The following is a 13,940-nucleotide window of genomic DNA, read 5'->3' as shown; positions in this document are numbered from 1 at the left end:
AGCCTACAGTACCTAGTATTCCCAGGGGGTCTCCCATCCAAATACTAACCAGGCTTGAACCTGCTTAGCTTCCGAGATCGGGCATGTTCAGGGTAGTATGGCTGTAGGCTTGAATCAGTCTGTAAGCACCTTGAAAACAATGCAGTGATGACTAGAAGTCATCATGGATTTATCAAGGACAAATCCTGCCAGACTAATCTTATCTCGTTTTTTGATTGGGTAACCTCCCTGGTAGACTGTGGGAATGTTGTGGACATAATATATCTCGACTTCAGCAACGCTTTTGACAAAGGGCCCCATGATATTCTGATTAGCAAGCTAGCTAAATGTGGGCTGGATGGAATAACTATCAGGTGGATCCACAGTTGGCTACAGAATCAAACTCAAAGAGTGCTTATCAATGGTTCCTTCTCAAACTGGATGGAGGTAACAAGCGGGGTACCACAGGGCTCGGTCCTGGGCCCAGTGCTTATCTTGAATACTGCATCCTGTTCTGGACACCACAATTTAAGAAGAATGCAGACAAACTGGAATGGGTTCAGAGGAAGGCAGGCAACGAGGATGATCAGGAGACAGGAAACAAAGCCCTATGAGGAGAGAACTGGGCATGTTTAGCCTTGAGAAGAGATGACTGAGAGCACTCTTCAGGTACTTCTGCCACAATAAATAAATCTGGTAGTCTTTTGGGTGCCATGAGACTCCTTGTGGGGTTTTGATACATTTTTCTCAGGAGTACAACAACCCTGTGAAGAAGGCCGGTTTTCTTATCCTCCACATTGCCGAGATGAGGGGGGTTGCTGAAAGCCATGTAAACAGTTCAAGATGGAGAGGTGAGATTCTAATGGAGGCTTCTCATCTCATGGCTCATGTTCTTCACTCTGCTACACCATCCATCATCTCTCTCTCTCTAGGCCAGCCTTTTCCAACCAGTGTGCCTCCAGATGTTGTTGAACCACAACTCCCATCAGCCTCAGCCAGCATTGCCAATGGTCAGGAAAGATGGGAATTGTGGTCCAACAACATCTGGAGGCACACTGGTTGGGAAAGGCTGCTCTAGCCTTTAGCTCTGTCACTGCTTTCTCACTTTATTCTTTGGCATCACATCTGCCTCTGTCAGATTCCCCCCAGGTGCAAATTAAAGCTGACAGAGACAGCTGCACACACTAATGAGCTGCCTAGATCACAATAACCAGACTGCTTGGAGGGGTGGCGGCAGACCTGGAAAGGCAGAGCAGTATGAAGCAGCCTCTGCCTTGGAGGAGCCAGCTGGGCTGCCACGGAGACAGTGCTGTGCTGGGAGGGTGCATGTGCTTAAAATTCAGGGGAACCCTCCCTGCAAGGCTGAGTCACAGCTGGCAATGAGACAACACATTTTCCTGAAGAGCTGAGCAGAGGAGATTGCAGAGGTGAAGGAGGGATCAGTGTGTGGGGTTGTGTGATGTGCGGGGCGGGCACTTTGCTTTCCTTGCTGTTAGATGTTGCCATTAGAGCTGGCAGTTAAAGCAGTTGCACATGCAGATAAGCACCCCCCACGCTCACCATAAACATGCACAGAAAACCCTTTTGTTTTTTGCAGAATGTATTTAGGTGCCTGAGGGTGAAAATCCAAATGGTACCTCCATGCACCCCCATGCCCCAGGCAGGTCTCCTGGGCAAGCCTCATGCTGTTGTTGTTATGTGCCTTCAAGTTGATTACGACTTATGAATTAGAGACCTCCAATAGCATCTGTCATGAACCACCCTGTTCAGATCTTGTAAGTTCAGGTCTGTGGCTTCCTTGATGGAATCAATCCATCTCTTGTTTGGCCTTCCTCTTTTTCTACTCCCTTCTGTTTTTCCCAGCATTATTGTCTTTTCTAGTGAATCAGGTCTTCTCATGATGTGTCCAAAGTATGATAATCTCAGTTTCATCATTTTAGCTTCTAGTGATAGTTCTGGTTTAATTTGTTCTAACACTCAATTACTTGTCTTTTTTGCAGTCCGTGGTATCCACCAAGCTCTCCTCCAACACCACATTTCAAATGAGTTGATTTTTCTCTTATCCCCTTTTTTCACTGTCCAACTTTCACATCCATACATAGAGATTGGGAATACCATGGTCTGAATGATCCTGACTTTGGTGTTCAGTGATACATCTTTGCATTTGAGGACCTTTTCTAGTTCTCTCACAGCTGCCCTACCCAGTCCTAGCCGCCTTCTAATTTCTTGACTATTGTCTGCATTTTGCTTCATGACTGTGCCGAGGTATTGATAATCCTCGACAAGTTCAATGTCCTCATTGTCAACTGTAAAGTTACATAAATCTTCTGTTATCATTACTTTAGTCTTCTTGACGTTCAGCTGTAGTCCTGCTTTTGTGCTTTCCTCTTGAACTTTCATCAGCATTTGTTTCAAATCATTACTGGTTTCTGCTAGTAGTATGGTATCGTCTGCATATCTTAAATTATTGATATTTCTCCCTCCAATTTTCACACCTCCTTCATCTTGGTCCAATCCAGCTTTCTGTATGATATGTTCTGCGTACAGATTAAACAAATAGGGTGATAAAATACACCCGTCTCACACCCTTTCCAATGGTGAACCAATCGGTTTCTCCATATTCTGTCCTTACAGTAGCCTCTTGCAGCTCCCATTAATTTCTGGAGAGTCCTGGTGGTCCATGCCCCGTGGGTCAGATCAGCTTCCCACAGGATTGTTGTGATGGCCGTGTGCGGCTTTCCAAGGGGATGAGATCAATTCACCGAGGACACTGATAGCTGTTAGTGGTGCTAGGGCTGTGCATGACCTCCACTGTTGGAGTCAGCTGCCGGGAATCCTGAGTGAGGAGAGGAGTGCTCTTGCGCTCAGGTCCTGGTTGCAGGCTTCCCTCTTGGGGAATCAGGTTGCCCTCTGTGAGTCTGACTTAATATCAGGCCACTTCCCATGCCTCTATGCTCCAGCTTCAGAGCTCTTATGCTTGCTGTTGCTGCTAATGGCGGTCACAATCTGTGAGGGGGCTAGATTGTCCAGCCAATTCACATCTGGGTCCCTTGCCTGTGTGTTGAATGACAGGAGCCTTCCATGTCCTAGCACGGTGTGCCTGGAGAAGTTCAGGAAGGTTCCTTACTCAGTGGGAACAGGCCACGTGCTTCAGTTCCAGGGAGTTGGCACTCCTATGCACAATAATGGATATGAAAATGTAAATGTACTGCCTTCAAGTTGATTCTGACTTATGGCGACCCTATGAATAGGGTTTTCATGAGGCTGAGAGACAGTGACTGGCCCAAGGTCACCCAGTGAGCTTCATGGCTATGTGGGGATTCGAACCCTGGTCCCAGGTCGTAGTCCAACACCTTAACCACTACGCCACACTGGCTCTGAATAATGAATATGGAAAATGGACTGCCTTCAAGTCAATCCCGACTTACGGCAACCCTACGAATAGGGTTTTCATGGCAAGCGATATTCAGAGGGGTTTACCATTGCCTTTTTCTGAGGCTGAGAGGCAGGGACTGGCCCAAGGTCACCCAGTGAGCTTCATGGCTGTGTGGGGATTCAAAGCCTGGTCTCCCAGGTCGTAGTCCAACACTGTAACCACTACACCACACTGGTGTATAATGGCTATAGGTAGGCCAAAATAATTTTGAGGACTAACATGAGTCCAGATAATTTTGGTTATCTAGTTCACTAAATATAGGAAGTGAGCAACAATTCTGCCGAGTTCTCGAGTGATAACTTGTAATCCATGGGAATGGGGAAAGCTGCCTTGTACTGAGTCAGACCATTGGTCCATCCAGCTCAGTGCTGCCTACACGGACTGGCAGTGGCTCTCCAGGATTCCAGCCAGGGTCTCTCTCCGCCCTGCCTGGAGATGCCACTGGGGACTGCATGTGAAGCGGATGCTCTGCCACTGAGCGATGGCCCTTCCCCCCCAATTTCCAGGTCAGGTCTGGCTCCATTCTCCAGCATCAGATCCCTTGTTCTCCTTCCTTCTGTGCTGGGGTGGCAGTTGTGGTGTGTCAGGCCCCCACCTGTGGTCACCACCTTGGCACAGTCCCACCTCAGGGTCCTGCTCTCTCTTAACGGTTCTCTCACCGGCTCTAGCAAAGATCTCTCAAGATCCCACTGCTAGGCAGCACCACCAGACACTCCCTGTAAACAATATTGTCTTGAGACTGTGCCTTAGTCTCCTTCTGGTTTATTGATACGTTGTGTCTGGGTGCACTTGCAGGCCTCAACCCCCCCCGTATCTTTGTGCCTATAAAGATTACAGCCCTGGGTTGCTCTGGATACCTGATGATGTTACACCATGCCTCACCGCTGCCACCATTGATACTGTTTCCCAGCCTTGGTATATGCCCTGCCCACCCTTCTGGTCTGTGTAAACCCAGGCAAGGTAAACTAAGAAATATTTATTTATATACACAGGGAATAACAAGATTACTTAAAGGTATAGTCAACAAGCGTGTGGTTTCATAAGTTGTGTTACTCTTTATGTTTCTAGTCGTCAATAACCTGCCTCACTACCCACCTAATCCAATCCACCCTATCCAAAACCAACCCACAGAACCAACCGTCCCAACCCCCTCTCCACTGTCATCCTCTCATTTATACCTTCAGACCCTCAGTGGTGTAACAGCTCTTTTTGACAGGAGCATCACATTGTGCCAGGAGCACGCTGCTGTTGCTTGGATGCTCATCCCTGCCCCTCGCTTTGCATGTGGCTCCCCCGGGACAAAATCAAGATCCCTTTCGGAAGCCTGACCGTTTGGGAGTGCAGTTCCTCCTGATGTGAGCACCACAACTGTGCAATCTCTTACTGCTAGGAGATGCCACTTCATCACATAGCCTGAATAACCTTGAGGGGGCCAATTACTGTCAGAACCCTTGGCCACAAATCCTTTCTCCACAGACCCAACTCTAAGTAAACTGAAATATGTGAGCCCCAAATAAATGTATATTGTTTCTCTATTTAGCCTTTAGTCCCAGGCCATGGTCTGAAGGCACATAAGGCCAGCTCCCTGCTGAGGGTCAGGTCTGGTCAGTGCCTGGATGGGAGACCGCCTGGGAACCGTATGGAAGCCGCCTTGGGTTTCTAGCATGGAAAGAAAGGCGGGGTATAAATGGAATAAATAAACAATAGTTCCTTAACTCTTCCCTCTTCTGTGTTGAATTTTAGATTGTAACCTCCATGGGGCAGAGACATGTCCTTTTGTATTTTGCAAAGCAGAATGCAACAGTGATGGTGCTATATAAACAACAAGGGAAAAGAGGGCCATACATGGAAAAGTTGCCCATCCTTACTCTAGAGCAGGGGGTGGGACTTCCAGTCTCCTCCTCCCAGTAGCCCCTGCAGCTAGCATGGCCAACAGTGAGGGATAATGGGAGTTAGAGTTCTGAAGAGTGAGAGGTTGACCACCCCTGCTCTAGAGTGAGGGTCACCTCCTGGCAGTGTTCTTGTGCCTTTAATAGTTGTGCAATGGGCAGAAATTCAACAGGTGAAATTGTTCCTGAGAAGAGGAGGTGGGGGGGAATTTACTTACTGAGCTTTGACCAGTCACACATCTTATTATAAGGACAGGGGCCTGAGCGGCATGTGTGTGTGTCTTGTGGGGGTCGGGAGATGGTAACCTTAACTGCAGCTGACAAGCCTTCTTCTTGATGAAGAGTTCTGTGTAGCACAAAAGCTCATGTTCTTTTATACCAACCAAAAGCAGTTTAGTAAAAGGCCAGACTTCTCTATTTGGTGTTCATTCTCTGGTGCAAAAGACAACCGGGCCTTGGATTTTATTTAAATTTTTACAACCAACTCTTCATTGTTTGCACAGTCCCAGAATGAGGAACAATATTTAAATACAATGAAAGAATCTGTCAGACTGGGACCTGGGTTCAAATCCCTGCTCGGCCATGAAGCTCACCCAGTGGGACCTTGGGCCAGTCCCTGTCTCTCAGCCTAACCTACCTCACAGGGTTGTAGGGAGGATAAAATTGGGAAGGGAAGAACCATCTTTGGATGCCACCTGGAGCTCTTTGAGGGAAAGGTGGGATGTAAATGCAATAATAAATTAATGAATGAATAAGGAAAGCTCAGTTGTAGAGGATCCACTTTGCACGCAGAAGGTCCCAGGTGCAATTCCCCACAGCATTTCCAGGTAGGGCTGAGAGTGTTTCACACCTGAAACTTTGGACAGCTGCTGCCAGTCAGTGATGATAATACTGAGCTAAATGGACCAACAGCCTGGCTCCACATTCTATGCCCTTCATTCCTGACCACAGGCTTGTTCCTGGCTCCTGGCTTGCTTCAGGCAGCTCCAACACAGCCCAGCCCAGACAGCCCAAAAACTGCTTGGATGAGCTTCGGCCAGTCACTCTCTCTCAGCTTGGCCTACCTTACCAGGCTGGTGTGAGCATAACATGGGCAGAGGAAGGGTGGGATAAAAAGAATAACAAAAGTATTTGCATATGTAAACAAATATTGCAAAAGATACGTGGTCCTGTAGCAAAGGGGAGGGAGGGAGGGAGAGCGCGAGCGCGAGCGCGAGAGCGAGACTGTCAAAGCACAGCAAGATAAAGAGAGAAAATGCCAAGAGAGCCACCTTCGACTCCAGGCATGACTCATCTCTGCAGCCTCAGTGCGCCTCTCTCTTTGTTTCTTTGCCCATCTGCCTCTGTTTACAGAACATGTGGAAATCCAGACACTGTTTCTCCTCCTCCTCCTCCCACACAGACTGCGACAGTGAAACAAATAATGACAAAGACGAGGCTCGCCTTCTCCTCCAGAAGAACCTGAATAGTGCCCATGACCCTGAAGTCTTGGCGGCGTCCCCATCGCCACCAGCACAGTGGCGAGCGCTTGCTCTGCGTGCAAAAGGTCCCCGGTTCAATCCCTCATGGCATCTTGAGGAAGGGCTGGGATTCAGACCCCTGCCTGAAACCCTGGAGAGTTGCTGCTGGTCAGTGCAGAGGCAACGCTGGGTGAGATAGACCAATGGTCTGACTTGGGATAAGGAAGCTTCCTACTTTTCTAGATCAGCATTCAGCCCCTGCCCTTCCAACATGGAGGCAGCCACTTTCCTCATGTTGATCTAATGCTGAAATGAAGAGCATAACAGTTGATGCAGCTTGATGATGGCCTGAGGGATGAGGTGCTTGCAATGATGCGTCCACCAACTTGTCCTCTCGACCCTTGCCCTTCTTGGCTTATTAAAGCTTGCTGAGGGGGTCTGACTGAGTGGATCCAGGGTGTGGTCAATGCATCATTGCGGGAGTGGTTCCAGCCGCCCTAAAAGAGGTGATGATCTCACTGCTCCTGAGAAAGCCTACCCTGGACCCATTGGTTTGTGACAACTACCAGGTGGTTGAGAGTGTTGTGGCACAGCAATTACAAGTACTCTTGGACAAAACAGATTATCTTGACCCATTCCAGTCTGGGTTCAGGCCTGATAATTGCACTGAATCGGCCTTGGTCGCCCTGCTGGATGACCTTTATCATCTCTCTTCATAGGGCTTTGTTTCCAGTCCCCTGATCATCCTTGTTGCGCTCCTCTGAACCTGTTCCAGTTTCTGCATCCTTCTTAAAGTGTGGTGTCCAGAACTGGACGCAGTATTCAAGATGAGGCCTAACCAGTGCTGAATAGAGGGGAACTAGTACTTCACATGATTTGGAAACTATACTTCTGTTAATGCAGCCTAAAATAGCATTTGCCTTTTTTGCAGCCACATCACACTGTTGGCTCATGTTCAGCTTGTGATCAACAACAATCCCAGATCCTTCTCACATGTAGTATTGCTGAGCCAAGTATCCCCCATCTTATAACTGTCCACTTGGTTTTTTTCCCCTAGGTGTAGAACTTTGCACTCATCCCTGTTCAATTTCATTCTGTTGTTTTCAGCCCAATGCTCCAGCCTATCAAGATCCCTTTGAATTTTGATTCTGTCTTCTAAGGTAATTGCCATTCCTCCCAATTTTGTCTCATCTGCAAATTTAAAAAGCATTCCCTGCACCTCCTCATCCAAGTCATTAATGAAAATGTTGAAGAGCACTGGGCCCAGGACCGAGCCCTGTGGTACTCCAGTCGTTACCTCCCCCCAGTTTGAGAAGGAACCATTGATAAGCACTCTTTGAGTACGATTCTGTAGCCAACTGTGGATCCACCTGATAGTTGTTGCATCCAGCCCACATTAAGCTATCTTGCTAATCAGAATATCATAGGGCACTTTGTCAAAAGCGTTGCTGAATTCGAGATATATTACGTCCACAGCATTCCCACAGTCTACCAGAGAGGTTACCCAATCAAATAATGAGATAAGATTAAAAAACAAGATCAGACTAGTCTGGCAGGATTTGTCCTTGATAAATCCATGTTGGCTTCTAGTCATCACTGCATTGTTTTCAAGGTGCTTACAGGGTGGCCGCTTTATCATCTGCTTCTGTTGGCTTGCCCTATTGGCTCGCTCTCTGACAGCTGGCTCAGTTGTATACTCTCTGGACTAGCTGAGGCAGCTTCCTCTGCTCTGCTCTGCTCTGTTAGGCATCGGGAAACAGAATGAAACCCGCAGCACCCACAGCTGCTGCTAGGAGCTCTCAGCAGTTCTCAGGCAGAGGGCCTTCAGTACTAAGCCAGAGAAATTGAAATGTTCTCAGATCCTTTAAAGATTGCCAGGAGAGGCCCTATTCAGTCATTTGAGAGGTAAGAAAGATTTGCCAAATCTACCTTGAAGCGCTGAAGGCTTTGGACTAGGTGGGTTGACTCAGTGTGATACAGTTGTGTATATTCCTGTGTAAAATCAAATAATACTCCAGGCTGGAATGCTTGGATTATAGAATCATAGAATAGTAGAGTTGGAAGGGGCCTCTAAGGCCATGAAGTCCAACCCCTGCTCAATGTAGGAATCCAAATCAAAGCATTCCAGACAGATGGCTGTCCAGCTGCCTCTTGAAGGCTTCCAGGGTCGGAGAGCCCACTACCTCTCTTGATAATTGGTTCCATTGTCGTATTGTTCTAACAGTTAGGAAGGTTTTCTTGATGTCCAGTTGAAATCTGGCTTCCTGCAACTTGAGCCCATTATTCTGTGTCCTGCACTCTGGGATGATCGAGGAGAGATCCTGGCCCTCCTGTGTGACAACCTTTCATGTACTTGAAGAGTGCTATCATATCGCCCCTCAGTCTTCTCTTCTCCAGGCTAAACTTGCCCAGTTCTTTCAGTCTCTCCTCACGGGGCTTTGTTTCCAGTCCCCTGATCATCCTTGTTGCCCTCCTCTGAACCTGTTCCAGTTCAGAGGAACTGGATCGTACTGGATCGATTCCAGGATCATACGTGGCATTTCCCTCTGATGGTGCAAGAGCTGTTGGAGTGTGCGCCCATGAGAGAGCACAACAGACAGACTCAAAGAGGAGAGGGAAACGTACTCTGCACATGCTTCAGATGCATGTGATCTCAGCTTCAAGCAACAGGGTGCATTCTAGAGCAGAGCTCAGGCATCTTGGCCTCAGCTCCAATATAGGCCCATCGAAATCACTGTGTACAAAGACCACGTCCACCTTGGGAACCACAGCCTTCCAGGGTAGCTGGGACCTGGAGGAGGCGTGACTCATCTATCCGTCCATCAGGTGGCGCTGCTGCTCCACACACGTTGGCCTCAACAGAGATGGAAGAGGAATGGTCATGGCACACTGGGTCACTTAGGTGGCATGTCTGACCAAGTGCTACAGTATAAACTTTATACTGAGCCAGGCCCTCTAGCTCAGCATCATCTAAGGTCGCTGGCAGCGGCTCCTCAGGGCTGCGGGCCAGAGTCTCTCCCAGGCCTACCCGGAGATGCCAGGGATTGATCCTGGGACCATCGGATGGACTATCGCTGAGCTATGGCCCTTCCCAAATTGTGAATCATATGAAGAACCTGTTGGAATATGTGGTTCAACTCCAGCTTTCTTGTGGGTTGAGGCTGCATGGGGTTAAAAGGGTAGCTAGAGAGGAGACCTCCTGATGGCTAGGCTAATACTTATCCTTTGATCTCCTGCTGTCTCTCCCTTCCTGCTAGACTGATATGCAGAGGATGTTAACCACATCTGCTGGTCTCCTTCCTCCTTTCTCTTGAGAGGGAGAGCAGACATCTTCTCTTTGTCTCTCCCTCTCCTCCCAGCATGAGGGCAAACGCTAAGCTTAGTGTTTGCAGCTCCATCTTAGCTAGTTAGCTAGATGTAGAACTCTTTCCTATCAAGTACATACTTCCAGAATAAAGTAGTTCTTTCTTATTTTAAAGCTTAAAGTTTCAGTGACTAATTCCAGGGAAGGTGTAATCTTCAGCAAAGATTCAAATACACAAAGCTCACTCAGATGCTCAAATACCTAATTTCTCTACTCTGGGACAGAACCCAGGAACAAAGAATGCAACTTTAGGCCAGGGGTCCCCAAACCTTTCCCCCACATGGACCACTGAAAATAGCTGATGCTCTTGGAGGACCACTTAATTATTTTTCTGACCGTCACAACAATTGTCGTGCGCAGTGCTAGGTGCTGTACATTTTTTAATTATGTTTTTATTCCTTCTTTACTCTCTTATATTGCATTTTATGGCGTGACAATTTGCATCCCATAGAATTCAAACTGTAATACCGTATAAGACATATAGGGAGCAATAACAATACAATTAAAAATCTGTTTGAATATTTAATGCAGACATGCCACAGACCACCTGAATGAAGCTCATGGTCCACTGCTGGGAACCCCTGCCTTAGACCATTGATCCATCCACCTCAATATTGTCTACACCGACTGGCAGCTGCTCTCCAGGGTTTTGAGAACTGTGCAAAGAATGGCCTGTCCTGTAATTTCGGTGCCCCCATTCTGAATCGGTGCTGGAGTAAGTCACTGTGGACCGTTAAGGGCGCTGCAGCTGAAACAGCAAGTTCTCCCAGATAGTCATCTGCTGCTCAGGAGCTATTTTGCACACAACTCTTTTAGCGGCCACCTTCTAACCTGACATGTCTTGTCTCCAGTTTTCTGCTCTCCTTCCAGCAGTATTCAGTGGATGGCATGTCCTTTACCCTGTTAGGCTGCAAGAATGAGATTATTGAGGTTGCAACAGAGCCTAGCCCGCTTCCTCTACTAAGCCTCCAAAGAAACTGAAATCATCATCTAAAAATAATGCCTAATTTTTCTACACAGAAACAGTGCTGTCTGTTGTTGTTATTATTTGATTTATATCCCGCCCTTCCTCCCTGCAGGAGCCCAGGGCGGCAAACAAAAGCACTAAAAACATTAAAACATCATAAAAACAAACTTTAAAACACATTAAAACAAAACATCTTCAAAAACGTTACTTAAAAAGATATAAAAATATCTTCTAATATTAAAAACATTTTTAAAAAGAAAGTCTAAGAACATATTAAAAAGCAATTCCACACAGATGCAGACTAGGAGAGGTCTCAACTTAAAAGGCTTGTTGTCTTCAAAGAGGAAAGAGGAAAGTCTGTTGGATCTTGACTATTGAATTCAGGTTCTGCGCAGGTGCTGAAGGTTTATTGAACAGGGTTATACATACAGCTCCTTGGCAAGGCTCTAATCACAGGCCTGCAGCAAGGTCTCTCCTAGTCCAAAGGAACAGAAAGCAAAGGCAGTGTAGAAAGACTGAGTTGCCCTCAAGAGGATGGTGCAGTTTATTCACTGTGTCTTCACACAACACAGAAACAAAAATATTGCGTAACATTATTTCAGTCACTGCATGTAACATCATCTTTGATGTGAACTTTGTGCACCTGTTCAGGCTGTGCCTCCAGCATGTCTCTTCTTCCCCCCCACCCATTGCAGGCAGAGCTTTGGACCCTTCCTATGCATTTGAATACTGTGTATTAGTCTTCAATAGCGGTAGTACAAATCTGATAAGGAGAGGAATCTCCGACACCAAAAATCATCTGGCACACAATCCTCTCTGGACGTCTCCTGGAAAAGCTCCACAAATGAATGAGATCCCAGGGCACACTTCTCAATTCATGCGGCGCAGATACTTGGAGAAGCACAAAGGCTGTACACAGAATGCACCCTGCTGTAAACAAATGAAAATAAAAAATTGCCCAAGAGCTAGGAAACTTGTGGGAGGGGCAGTTTGTGCATTCTGCAGAGCTGTATGGTAGAGTTCCTCCTGGGGTAGGACTGTACCACTTCAGTTTGCAAGGGTGTGTGTGCCTGCGTGTGTAAACTTGGAATGTAGACCTCCTGTACAAAGGTAAGAGTCAGTTCTGTTGCTCTGCCAAGTTTTGTTATAACCCTCCCTGAGACCTTATGGTCAAGGGCATATAAGGAATCCAAAACATAAGTAAACAAACCAAAGTTTGCCTCTTGCCTGGCCAGAAAGTTGCCCACAGGGGAAGGTGGCCCTCAAGCTAAAAAAAAAAAGGTTCTCCAGCTCTGTGTTAGAGGTTTATACAATGATGCCTGGTGTGCAGAATGTGGCTAGATAAAGTGTTCTCTCCCTCTGTCATAATACTAGATGGGCAATGGACATGAGCCAGAGAAGGAAGTGATTTTTCACATTGTGCATAATTAAGGTATGGATTTTGCTGGCATAGCAGCCACAAGCACAGATGGCTTTCAAAGGGGAACAGGCAAATGCATAGAGCAGGATCAGTCTCGCCGCCTCTATTAGCCATGATAGCAAAATTAAACCACCGAAGACAGCAAGCTACTGAATAATAAAAATAAAAATGATTATGATGATGTGTTGGGGAATAGCAACATGGCTGGCTGGCTACTGTGCTAGGTGGGACTGATCCATCAGATCTCTTCTCTTAGGAAATAAATGGGAGCCTCGGACTGTGGCAAGGATGGGGAACATCTGTGGGGGCCCTCCAGATGTTGCTGGACTCCCAGCTCCCATTGGCCCCAACCAGCATGGCCAATGGTCAGGGATGGTCAGGGGAGCTGAGAGACCAGGAACATCTGGAACGCACCACTTTGGCTACAGGTTTTAAAAAATAACCAGTGTGGCGTAGTGGTTAGAGTGCTGGAGTACGACCTGGGAGACCAGGGTTCAAATCCCCACACAGCCACAAAGCTCCCTGGGTGACCGTGGGCCAGTCACTGCCACTCAGCCTCAAAGGAAGGCAATGGTAATCCCCCTCTGAATACCGCTTACCATGAAAACCCTATTGGTAGGGTCGCCATAACTCGGAATCGACTTGAAGGTAGTCTATGTCCATGTCACAAGTTTGTTAGGCTGTAGTGAAGCTTGTTGGAATCCACGTGGTAAAAGAAATGTCCACCCATCTTCGTGTGGATTTTTGGCAGGGGCACCTGCCTTCTCATGCAGGGTGAGAAACATCTGCCAGTATTCTGCCTGGCTGTTAAAGGCACAACAGTGCTCTGCTGGAGTCCTTTGGGTCTGCTGAATCTGCCGAACTTAGTCAAATCTCTCAGCATTTTCTTGCAGCTCAAAACTGGGGAGGCACTTTGCTAAGGAATCATCAAGGCCAGAACCTGGAACATAAACAACAATGCCTCTGTTTGTGTGCAGAGTGACTTTCAGTACTAAATAACCACAGTTGGTCCCTCTTCTCACTAATACTGCAGAGAGAGAAAGATTAGAAGCCAGGAATTGCAGGCTGGAGGTATCCTTGAGCTCTGGGCACCTCAGCTGTGAGAAACCAATGCTACTGGATAAAGGCCCCGTTGCAGGGCTATGTGCTGCTGGGGGGGGGGGACACGACACACCATGCCCACTCATAGCCAGCCTGCTTGGTATGGTTAGAGGCAATCCTAGGCTCTTGTGCCCAGAGAATTAGCCATGCTGATTGCCTTAATTATCTCTCCAACCTTGCTTGCCTCTCCCAGAACCACAATTAGATGCAGATCCGACAACACATGCAGCACAAGCTATATCGGAAAAGGAGCCAGCCTCTGGGCTGGGAAAAGAAACTCATTATGCCCATCAACATTTTATTAGCTGCAATGACTGCTTGAGA

At 47.3% G+C, this 13,940-nt stretch overlaps 1 pseudogene; it reads right to left on the bottom strand.

The window, feature by feature from the left end:
- LOC133386343 (5S ribosomal RNA) lies at window positions 1–109 on the bottom strand (annotated as a pseudogene).
- Window positions 110–13,940: the final 13,831 nt, after the last annotated feature.

This window comes from Rhineura floridana, chromosome 5 (assembly GCF_030035675.1).
Source record: "Rhineura floridana isolate rRhiFlo1 chromosome 5, rRhiFlo1.hap2, whole genome shotgun sequence".
NCBI lineage: Eukaryota > Metazoa > Chordata > Lepidosauria > Squamata > Rhineuridae > Rhineura > Rhineura floridana.
This window is presented reverse-complemented; position numbering and strand designations above follow the sequence as displayed.